At 38.6% G+C, this 11436-nt stretch overlaps 1 protein-coding gene across 6 annotated transcripts in view; it reads right to left on the reverse strand.

Annotated features, from left to right (window-relative positions):
- Positions 1-1371, reverse strand: part of tsnare1 (T-SNARE Domain Containing 1) — a 254190-nt gene extending 252819 nt beyond the window's left edge. For all 6 annotated transcript variants that reach the window (XM_084943203.1, XM_084943198.1, XM_084943197.1 and 3 more), the window contains exon 1: positions 1265-1371. The gene's annotated coding sequence lies outside the window, so the exon portion shown is untranslated. The remainder of the gene's footprint in view (positions 1-1264) is intronic.
- Between the last annotated feature and the right edge of the window lie 10065 nt (positions 1372-11436).

The following is an 11436-nucleotide window of genomic DNA, read 5'->3' on the forward strand; positions in this document are numbered from 1 at the left end:
GAGGCGATCACACTTTTTATTTCTTCATATGGTGAAAAGACAAGAAAATGATCTCTAATAGTCTTTATGTTCAATATCTCCTTTTTTTGGGGATACACATATGAGACTTTTATCATCTATTTTAAATTACTAGCTTGATTAATGTGTCTTTGCTCTTTTGCTAGGAAAGAGTTAGCAAATGTACTACATGATACTTTAGCTGGCATCATGTGTACTACACACACAGCTGTCAGCATGTAAGTCCCAAGGTGCCAGCAGGTTTTGCCATTTTTAATGGATTCTTAGAGAGATTCAAAATTCCTCTTAATAACAGACTTTTTATTATGCTGTTGTGAAATTCCAGCCAGGAGATGCTCGCCCAGTAAATTTGCTAAAGCTATTAGCCATTTCTGTCATTTAGGTGTAAGTATCTGCTGTTTCTAACTCTTTATGTGTGTCTACATGCTAAGCTAAGCTAGCCAGATATAGAGTGTAGCTTCATATTGGGCATACATGAATGTCATACCACCCTAAAAGATCAAACACTTAAGAAGAAGATAGATATATCTATTTGCAACATAAACCTAAAGTTAATCTACTCCCATAAACACATGTGACATGCTAAATTGCTATGGCAAACTGAGCAAAGTGACCTATCTCCAGGGCGCCTGCCCTTCAGTGTTTTCATATTTAAGTCTAAAGTATAAACACAATATAAAAACATGTTTCAGCCTGAAAAACAGGCCCATTAAAGGGGCTGTCTGGCTCCTTAACATTGTTAAATGATACGAAACTGAATGCTAAAACACTGTCCAAAAAGCAACCGGTTAATTCACAAACCTACTTTCCCAAGAATAATAAAAATAAGAGCAGGAAACAGGAACTATCCAGGGATGACATGATCACAGACACAACAGATAGCTTTTATAAGAGACAGCTCTTAAAAGAGAAAGTGAGTATAACTATCACACATCCATCCTTTCTCTGAACATCTCAAAGAATATGGCATCCATACAAAGTTACAAGCACACGCTTCTCACTTAGCCTGCAGGCACAATATGTTTACAGCAGAAAGATTTCAACAAACATCTGCTCTCTTGTTGTCTGCAGAAAGCAACGAAAAGGCATCTCTGATGGCCTCCCATCCCCCTCATCTTTGTTTCTACTCTCCTCCCTACTAATCTCCTCCCCTCTTCCTCCTGCCTCGGTGTGAGGCTGGAGCATTAAAACAGTCACTACAGGCTGAAAAACGCAGGGTGAAAAGGAGGGATTCCTCCAGTTTTACCTTTGAATGTAGGGATTGATGTGGGCTGTGATTCAGTGATTCAGAGATCCTGCTCTTCCTCAGCTTCGCCTGACAACATCATATGATCCAACCACCTGCTTCGGCTCCCTGGTCATATGATCTGGTTAAGTCTTGGCAAAGAACTGTGGGATTTGTAGTTGAGACCTACTGTGTCGGTTAATACCCTGTATTATGTACCTATACAATAGCTATATATTCTGAAATCTTCAGCAATTGAAAATCTAAAAGAGTTGTATGTGAATTACAGTTTTCATTACAGTTTTAAACATATACAGCACAGATGAAGTGAATATCATTGATGGGTTCTTGCATTCATTTATATGCAGATAATTGTAATGCCACTGGTAACCGCTACAGAACAGAGAAATTATCTACAGAGACCAAAAGAAATCTGAAGATCAGGTCATACATTTTAAAAGTGAGGGTTTAAAATATTTTTTCTTAAAGCAGCTTAGGAGAAAAACAACAACAATTGAAATATTCACCTATTCTATTGACCCATCCTAAGTAAATCCAGCCAGCTCTTGTGACTGTTGTGGAGATATACCAGACCTGTCCTAGTTGTGGTTTCAAACCAGGCAGTAGGGGTGGTCTCGTTCCTTCCCATCAAGCAATTGTCTTCTTTGGTTCATCCAGATTAGTTGATTCAAAGCCTGGTATGCACACTGCCAGAATCTTTTAGAGTGGAGAACCACTCTCCCACAGTAAAGGCAACCAAAAAGCAGGACCTACATTACATATCTGATCAAGAAAGAGAAGTCTCCCTGAAGGCTTTTCATGACTCCAAATCTACTTTATCAGGTTCCTAACAAGGACAGTTTGATATGTGTGAATGTCGTGGTTCTTTTGTTTAACTTTGCGGATGTCTTGGTATGGATTGTGTCATACAGCAGAAAACAGCCAATGGAAAAATGTGAAGAATCAATTGCATTTACCAGATGAGCTAACTCCAGCCCCAGACAGAGATCTGTAGGTGTAGATGATCTAAGTGCCCGCTTCCTATGCCTCTGCACAGGTTCCAATTTGATAGAAAAAAAGCATTGAGATGGAGTTCACCTAAAGTTCAGTCCAAAACAACACCTGGTGTGATAACGGCCATGACTAGGTAATAAGATGTGATTCATGGCTGCCTCAACCTTCGGGGTATCAGACCTCTGCAGTGATTTTGGAAATGTACTAAGAGAAAATATCATATGTGCAGCATGTGAAATAGTTTGTATGTGATTTGGTATCTTATTACTGTTTTAAAGTTACACTCATTAATTTTCATTTTTTTATTAGAAAAAAATACTGCACCCATAAACATACATAGATTATTATGTCAACAAATGGATGCATTCTCATAAACTAATAATTTATCCATTAAAAATACATATATAAATGCACGAGCAGGTTCGCTGTTTGTGAATACAGTGGGCAGGACAGACATCTCCCTTCTGACTAATGGCGTTTTATGTATGCATGTGCGCGCTATGCCAGAGGTAGAGGGCAAGAGAAGTCGTAGCTGTTCAAATTCCCTGAAGGGACATTTCAATTCCTGTCTGCACCTACAAGCCATATGGATAAATATGTTTTATCCTCTGAGAGAGGGGTTACACTTCACCAAAGAAATGACAATGGGAAGGAAAGAGACAACACCACTGGCATCTTAATAAAATGTCATCCTCGTCTTCCTCACCTCAACCATCATCTCCTGAACTTGAAGTCAGGGCTCTAACACATGAAAACATGCATACAAATGCTTATTCATTCCCAACATTGTCACAGTTACTTACTGTTAGCAGATTAGACTGCCACATCCCGTCCCCAGACAGATGACAAAAGGACACTAAACAACAACAATAGCTGTTTATAACTTAATATTATACCAATTAATGTTAGGCTCAAGTGTCTAAAAATAAGTTTGATTACATTCTCACATCATATGAGAGTTTATTCACTAAGCCTCAGAGTTTCACTAACAATGGTGAACAGAGACTAAGAGCAGCAAAAACAGCACCCTGCTGAAAAGCTCAGCATATCTTCAATAACTCACCTCAGTATGACTGTTATTGGTCAGAAGTGACCATTCTCTGACTCACTGACCCAACTTTAACAGCCTCTTCCAGAGTAAAATGATGCTTCTCATCTGGCATTGATACCTTAGGTAAATAAAGGGAAAAACTTGGGGGTGGATCTGAATGTGGCCCAAACAGTAGTAGAAACCCCACAGCCATTACGGTTAGAGTCTAAATTTTCATTTTTTTGATCTCGCTTGACTCATTAAAACATGTTTGTTCTACAGTACTCGTTCAAACTGGGAGGGGCAAGAAAACAAAACTCAGTTGACAGCAATCTGCTACTGACATGCGCTGGATTTGTTACCTTTCAAATCAAATCCCTTGCATAACTTTTATTTTCGTATAAAGAATTTAACCCTAACATTTGTTGTTAACAAAGGTTAGGGTTTTGTAATTTGATATTCACTTCCCTGCAACTGTCATAGTAGGTCAACCTTTTTTGCCTACAGAAAGTTCTCAGTTTTCATTGTAAGCATTACAGTAGCCGTACACTTAGGTTCAGAAATATTTTCAGAGTGATAGAATATTCAGAATTTTGGCTTCACATGAGACACCACAATAGATTTTGAAAGAAACAATAGAGACACAATTAAAATGCAGACTCTTCGCTCTGATTCAAAACAATGCACAACAATGCTGCATGATCTTTGAGGATTGACCAACATTTTCAGTGAAAGTGCCCAATTTTCAGGGGCTCAAATGTAATTAGAGAATTTTCTCCAAAGGTGTTTCATGGAGAGGCTGGGGCTGTTTCTTAATTATTTCTCAATCAGTTAAGCAGGTGAAAGGTCTGGAGTTGATGCCAAGTTTGGCACTTGCATTTGGAAGCTGTTGCTGTGAACATGAAACACAATGTAATGTCAAATAAAATCATTGCTGTTGAAACAAGCCCTTTTTATGGCTTGTTCATAATGAATATGCCACTGTGATTCTACTTTAGAAACATTAGAAATGGGATTTTGCAATACTACAAGTTTGATTATGCAACACTGCCATTGTTACCTGTTCTATGGTCAGCTATATCACTGCTCTTCTTGGCTAGCTTGTTGTTAGCTTTTTGTTTTGAGTATAGCACAAGTGCCCATTAACAAAAAGTTTTTTTCTTTCTTTTTTCTTACAACAGACGCCTGTTGTAACTTTTTAATGCAGGTAGTATAATAATTCATACCATCAATGTAACCAATGTTACATTACTGCATTATAAAAATTTAGCTCAATTACAGTAACATCTCTTTGGAACATGTTACATGCAACACTGAAAATAATGAATGGTCCATGAAAAGAGTAATTTGGGACTACACTGACGGATAGCAACTGTTGCTTTTTGGCAAGTATGAAAAGGTGTGATGCCTAAATCATCTTTTGCTTGTACAGTCTTGGAAAAAATTATTTGAACCCCTGCTGATTTTTAATTTAGTCTATAAGTGAACTGATTTTGTAAGTTTGCCCACTAACAAACAAATTATCAGTCTATTAAAAAAATCCAGAGAAATGCATTTCAAAAAGGTTATAAACTTATTGCATTCAATAATCTGAATTTTTTTGAAAATGCAAATAAGTATTTGATCAATCAGCAAGATTTCTGGCTTCCACCACAAAACATAGAGAGGATCTGCAAAATGGCGTGGGACAACATCCCCCCTGAGATGTGTGCAAAACATTTAGCCAAATACAAGACACAGCTGACCTCTGTGGTTCCCAACAAATGTTTTGCGACCAAGTGCTAAAGCACATTTTGCAAAGGGATCAAATACTTATTTTTGTTTATGAAAATGTGAATTAATTTATAAGTTTTTTGAAATACATTTTTCTGGATTTTTTTTATAGACTTATAATTTGTTTGTTAGTGGGCAAACTTACAAAATCAGTAGGGGTTCGAATAATTTTTTCCTGACTGTGTGATCTTTTATCATTGTATCAGAATACACCCTCAGTCTGGGCATCTTCTGCTGCCAATTTTGCCTTCACAGGTCCCTGAATAATAATTGCTGCAGTCCAACAAATAAACTTATTATGAAGAACAGCTATGCCCCCCACCCTTCTCCAAGTTACGTAGAAAATATGCTTATTTTACTCTGTCATGACAACTATAATGAATTTTGTACAGCTCAAGATTAATCAGATTACACTTTCATATCTTAGTGTGAAGTTGGGAAAAAAATAGTCAATAGTCATTCTGACTAGTGATGGGTCGGTCGCGAACGAAATGGCTCTTAGAGCCGGATCTTTGAAGTGAACGATGCGAGCCGGCTCCTTATTGGGAGCTGTGGGTTTTGGTTTTTTTTTTTTCTTTCTCCTGCCCTCTCTTTCACTTTTTTTCGCTTCACACTGCAAGTCACCCTTGTGTTTGCACTGAGCAGAGACGGCAAACAGAGCCTTGCGTTTGTGCCCCTCCCCCCTCTGCTCAGTGCTGAGCTGAGGGGGCGGGGCAGTAGTTACACTCGCAACAGCAGTAGCACACAACAAGAGCAGGAGGGAGAGGGAGAGAAAGAGAGCCGGGAGCAACAACAAGAGACAACACCGTCACATTGGAAAGGTACAGTAAAGAAAATGAGTGACACCAAGAAAAGTCTGGAACCATTTGACAAAACAAAGGCAGAGTGTAGAGCAGGGGCGATTCTAGGATCAGAGCTTTGGGGGTGCTGAGCACCCAGAGAGCTGCCCAGCCAGGCAAGATAAACCTATCTCTGTCAGTCCCTGCATCCTTAAATGTTGTCCCGAGTTCTCTCTGACTGTCTCCTTGGTGCATTTAAACCCCTGTTCCCCCCTGTCCTCATTGTCTGTTGTCTTCGTCTCCGTTATCAGTCATCATAATTTTACCATCTCTGTGCAAATCTGCAAATTTCTTTATTAAATCATAAGATTCTTAAATTCATCAAGTCTCTCTGTGCCTGGGTCCTCGTCTCAAAACATGACATCACTGTTTTGTACATTTTAACACAATTCAATTCCCACATTTGTGAAAGAAAAGAAAAATACTTTTTTGAAAAGTCTGTAACAAAACCATCAAATCTGATCAAGGTTATTTAAATGCTGCAAAAGAAGAATGGATTGGAATAAAAAAAAATACATATCCTGACCTTAATTACTGGGGGGAATAATGAATGATGCTCATAGTGAGTAAAAAGTAAACTGAGTGCATTTTTTGGACAGAGATTCCCTTTTAATGTGTGTGTTTAATATAATACAGATACATAAAAAACACTCCCGAAACAGAATAAATTATTACAAATAAATTATTACAAAATATTAATAAAAACTATAGAAATGGAGGCAACTTTGCCTGTGGTAGAATGTATACAATGTATGAAAAAATCTTTACTGCAGATGCTAATTTTACTAATTTAATAATACTAATTTTGTGTTGTAAGATTTATGAGTTTCATTCTTTCATAGTGGTACTTAGGAGAGCTTGACATTTTTTATCAGGTGGTACACACTGTAAAAAGTTTGAGAAACACTGATAAGTGTATGTGTGCTTTTGGAAAACATTTAAAGCTGCTGTACAGAATCTATGGAACAAGCTTAAAACATTTTTAGAATATAAACAGAGCATCTGCTTCTACTTACAGCTCCTCACTCCACCAGGGCTGTTTGGCACTTTCTGATAGTGTGCAAATGTGATGTACGTACTGCGGCAGTCATACAGACAACTGGACGGTCCAAAAGTTGGCCTACCTATTACCAGTGTTGGGACTAACGCATTATTAAGTAACGCGTTACAGTAACTACGTTATTATTGTGGTAACGAGCACGGCAACTAGTTATTATGCCAAAATCAGGAACGCGTTACTCGTTACTGGGATTTAGATAGGCTCGTTATTCGTTACTTCGTGTGGTGGCATCGCGGAGCTTCCACAGATTCAGTAACATTAGCAAGCTGTGGAGGCAGCAGGTGGATGAAGGAAAGGGGACGCAGGAGGAGGAGAGACCCGAAGCGGCCACCCGTCCGAGTGTCAGGTGAACTGAACTTCAGGTAAGAAGTTATGACCTGCAGTCTATCTGGGTCAGATATAAACCAAGTTTAGGTGGAGTTTATTTTCGTTGTGCTGACTTTTTCGTACTGCGTGCTAGCTAGCATGACGGAGTTTCTATACAGCTGGGTGGTGCTATGATGTTACTGATGTTGAACTTTATTTTGTTCATAAGGTTAATTATTAGAGTTGCCAACTGTACCCTAAAAAAGGAATCGTCTCGTATTCAGAGAAATTATTACGCGTTTCGTATTGAGGTGAAAAGGAACAGTTTGTCCTGGACTTCAGCTCAGTGTTGCCAACTCCTCAGTAAGGAAAATCGCTATTGGTTGTCCTAAAAGTCGCTAGAAGTCGCTAAATGACGTCATCGCCTAATTTGCATAATTGGTCATGCTAATCTAAGTGTAACCTATGTTGTTGGAGAGAGAAATAACATCGTGGAAGCGACATAATGTCAGTAAAAAACGTCCTAAATGCATTTAGAGTTTATTTAGAACTACAAATTAAATTTCTTTTAGCAATTATTGTTTTTTTTAATGTCACAATTCCAACCCTGCTCCTTTACCTGGGCTTGGACTGGCAAAAGTGACCCGAAATAGGCACTCTGGTGGAGTTACTTTGTGTGTGTGTGTTTATAAGTAGTTTTAAACCTTGTGATCCACAAAACAGCATAAGAGTAAAAGAAGAACTGACTGCGTTACAGCACCCGCTGCTTGTTGAGAGTAAAAGCGATACGCGCTTTCACGTCTTTTTTTAGCGACAGGGAGAGGGGGGCACAAAGAAATACTTTCTTATTCTCATTTCAAATGTCTAGCTTTTAATAAATAATTATCTGAGTCTTACAACAAACGATTGATAGATTGATACATATATACCATCAGAACAGTGTACATCACTGTCACAACAGTGTTTGTTTTCATTCAAAGGCTTTATGATATTTGCTATAATGGCGGCCGGTCTCTAGTCAAAATGCCCGGGCTGATTTTTTGTCCCAGTCCAGCCCTGTATGCAGCTCATCTGCAGTCTGGTGTTACCTACATCTTCCTATTCGGAAGGCAGAATTTCTGAGTTCTGAGTACAATCAAAGCACCACGACTGCAGTTTTTGTGTTGGATGTAAAAAGCGCACATGACGCTGTGACGTGGGCTAGAATCATGGCGGCGGTCAACGACGGTCCAGGCGTGGGATTTCTCTCGTGGAAATATGCACATTATTTTTTCCTTTGGTAGGTGGCACAGTGCACTTGTGGCAAGTAAGCAAGCTAGAAGACTGGCAGTCTGGCTGAGTATCCAGTTAGCAACACATTAACAAGAGAAGTCTGAGTAAAACCAAAGTTACTTTCCCTAGTAACTAGTTACTTTAAAAGTAACGAGTAACTTGAAGTAACTTAGTTACTTTTGATGGAAGTAACTAGGAATGTAACTAAGTTACTAATTTAAAGTAACTTACCCAACACTGCCTATTACTGGCTGAGGTTTTAGTAGAGTTGTGGCTGAACCACATAAAAATATATCATTAATTTTAATCTCCCCAATCAATTATAATGTTATGTTGGAATGTTGTTAAAGAGGGTCAAAAATGTTTCAAACCAGTTTGTTTTGCAGATTCTGTATAGCAGCTTTAATATAGGGAGAACACAACTTCCAGATTGTGTGAGTAAAATAAGGTTTTTTTTCTCTTTGTCAGTTTAACAGTTTCTGTTTTGCCTGTCACTATTCCCTGTCTGTTTTCTTACCTGGTTCTTCCTAACCTTGTACTTTCTCCTCACGTTCCCTCTTTCCTCTCTCCCTCTTCGGACTGACAATCATACACAAATAGATTGTATTATAAAATTAATTTAACATGAAAAAAATTCTATTAAGATCACTAACAAAAACTCCTCTCTCAGTGTACTTTCAACCAAAAGGCAAATAACCAAACCACATGAACATCTAATGAAAGACAAACATTGAAACACTGATCCAACATTATTCTTGATTGGCGGATCATTTGATTTTACACTTTTACCTGAATGTGGCTCCTTTTTTTTTGAAAAAAATTCCTTATATCCATTATGAACCTGGCTGTCTCTCTGTACACACACACACACACACACACACACACACACACACACACACACAACAGGAGTTATAAGGTTAATGGGCATCCAGTCAGTTAGCTACTTAGTATCCATTTCAAACAGGACAGTGGTAACAACAGTAGGCTGCGGACAATTTAAAGTTTTCGATTTTAAATAGGCTGTATACATTTCAATGGGAGCAACAGGACGGTCAGATGTCGCTGAATTTACTACAGAGCAGGACGGATTGTAGAGTAGCAAACATTGTCAGAAAACACGCGTTAAACCCTGCAGGTTACCTGGTGTAATGTTTTTCAGCTAAAAAGAAACCTGGTCTGACTCCTACCTAACTGTAGAAAGAGTAACTGAAGGTTAAATGCAGCTAATATGTCCTGATTTAAGCCAGGCTCTTACACCTCCGCTCCGCTGCGTCTCAGCCACCATCACTCTGGCAGCAACGGCGCTAGAGCCAGAGCAGGGGAGAGCCAAGCTGGAACAAACCATTTTGGGAGGGGGGGTTATCTATACTTTTGTTGTTAAAATGTTACGTCTCAAACAAGTACAGTACTGTATACTTTTTATATTTTTAGTATTGTGTCACACAAACAGCAAATATTGTAAAAAAAAAAAAAAAAAGTAAGAAATCTTTGAGGGTGCTTGGATTCATTTTGGGGATGCTGAAGCACCCCCAAAAATGGGCTAAAATCGCCCCTGGTGTAGAGCAAGGGCGTAGATTTGGCTTTGGCATTGGTGGGGACGGATGATTCAACCACCGAACCCTGCCCTGTTTCTTTTTTCCCCCTTTTTGTCTTTGCTTCTTGATAAAAAAGGAGAAATATACTTGCCTACATATGCTATTCTACATGCTTTTAAACCATTTAAAATTACAATGCATATTTTTACATTTGAATTATATAACAAATGACTGACTAAGTATTTTAGAGTTTAGTTTACTTCAGCCATATTTCATATAAATCGGGTATCATACAAACATAAAAACAGCTTCAAATACAGTCATGACAATAAAAGAATATGACTTTAAGGACTTAACAGCATTACTTCAGTTATAGGACACCAACATCTCTGATACATTAGCACTAAGGGAACACTGAATGACCTGGTGGTTTTGTCCATAAAACTACTCATCTAAGATTACCACAAAGTAAAAGCTCTCTCAGCAAAATTATGCAACATTTTAGGCACTATTGCCCCTATCAAGTCAGTGAGCTGGGATTATTTATTCCAAACATGAACTACTGTTACAGCAACAGACATGGACTACTGGTGTCCCACACAACAACTCAATGTCCACTATGTGAAGGGGCCACACACATGCCTTCTCCTCTCGTTAACTGAGATAAACTGCTGGCATATTGGTTTTACATCTATACTGTCCAGTCTCTCCTGGTGGACATGGCATACAGCAGCATTGTTTAATCTCATTCGAGTCACTGTTAACCTTACCCATCTTTTTAGTCTTCTGAGAGCACTGAAGCTTCTTTTAGCCTCAGTACCTGCGTTTTATCCTCAGATTACAATTATTATTCTGTGCTTGATGTGCCTCACCTTTGGCCCTGGCTCCTCCCCTCTGACTGCACTAGGACATATTGCCACCTGATAAAATAACACATTGATTCGTGCCATATAAAAAGTGAGACGTGTCAATTCAGATTCTTTGTCAAACATACACTAATGAATCAATTTACATCAGCAGCCTAACAACTGTCATGATAATAAATACTAGTTAATCTATAGCACCAAATCATCAGTCAGTCACCTGTGACCTCGCCTCTTCACCTCTGTCCGAGCTACAACATGGCAGAGCTGCCTCTGTCACCTGATGAATAACAGTGAGACATTCCAAATACATGCAGTCACACATGTGCTTCAAATACAGTCATGAACCACCAGGTCATCATCCAATTTCACCTGTGATCTTGTATCACCATTGTTGGTTAGAATATTTGCAAAATCATGACTACCTCATGATATTTTGTCTCAAAAATTAACCCTATGAATATGTCAGTACCATTAGGATTAAATTATTGTGTCACCAAC

This window comes from Perissodus microlepis, chromosome 11 (assembly GCF_051167445.1).
Source record: "Perissodus microlepis isolate ML-2025 ecotype Zambia chromosome 11, ASM5116744v1, whole genome shotgun sequence".
Lineage (NCBI taxonomy): Eukaryota > Metazoa > Chordata > Actinopteri > Cichliformes > Cichlidae > Perissodus > Perissodus microlepis.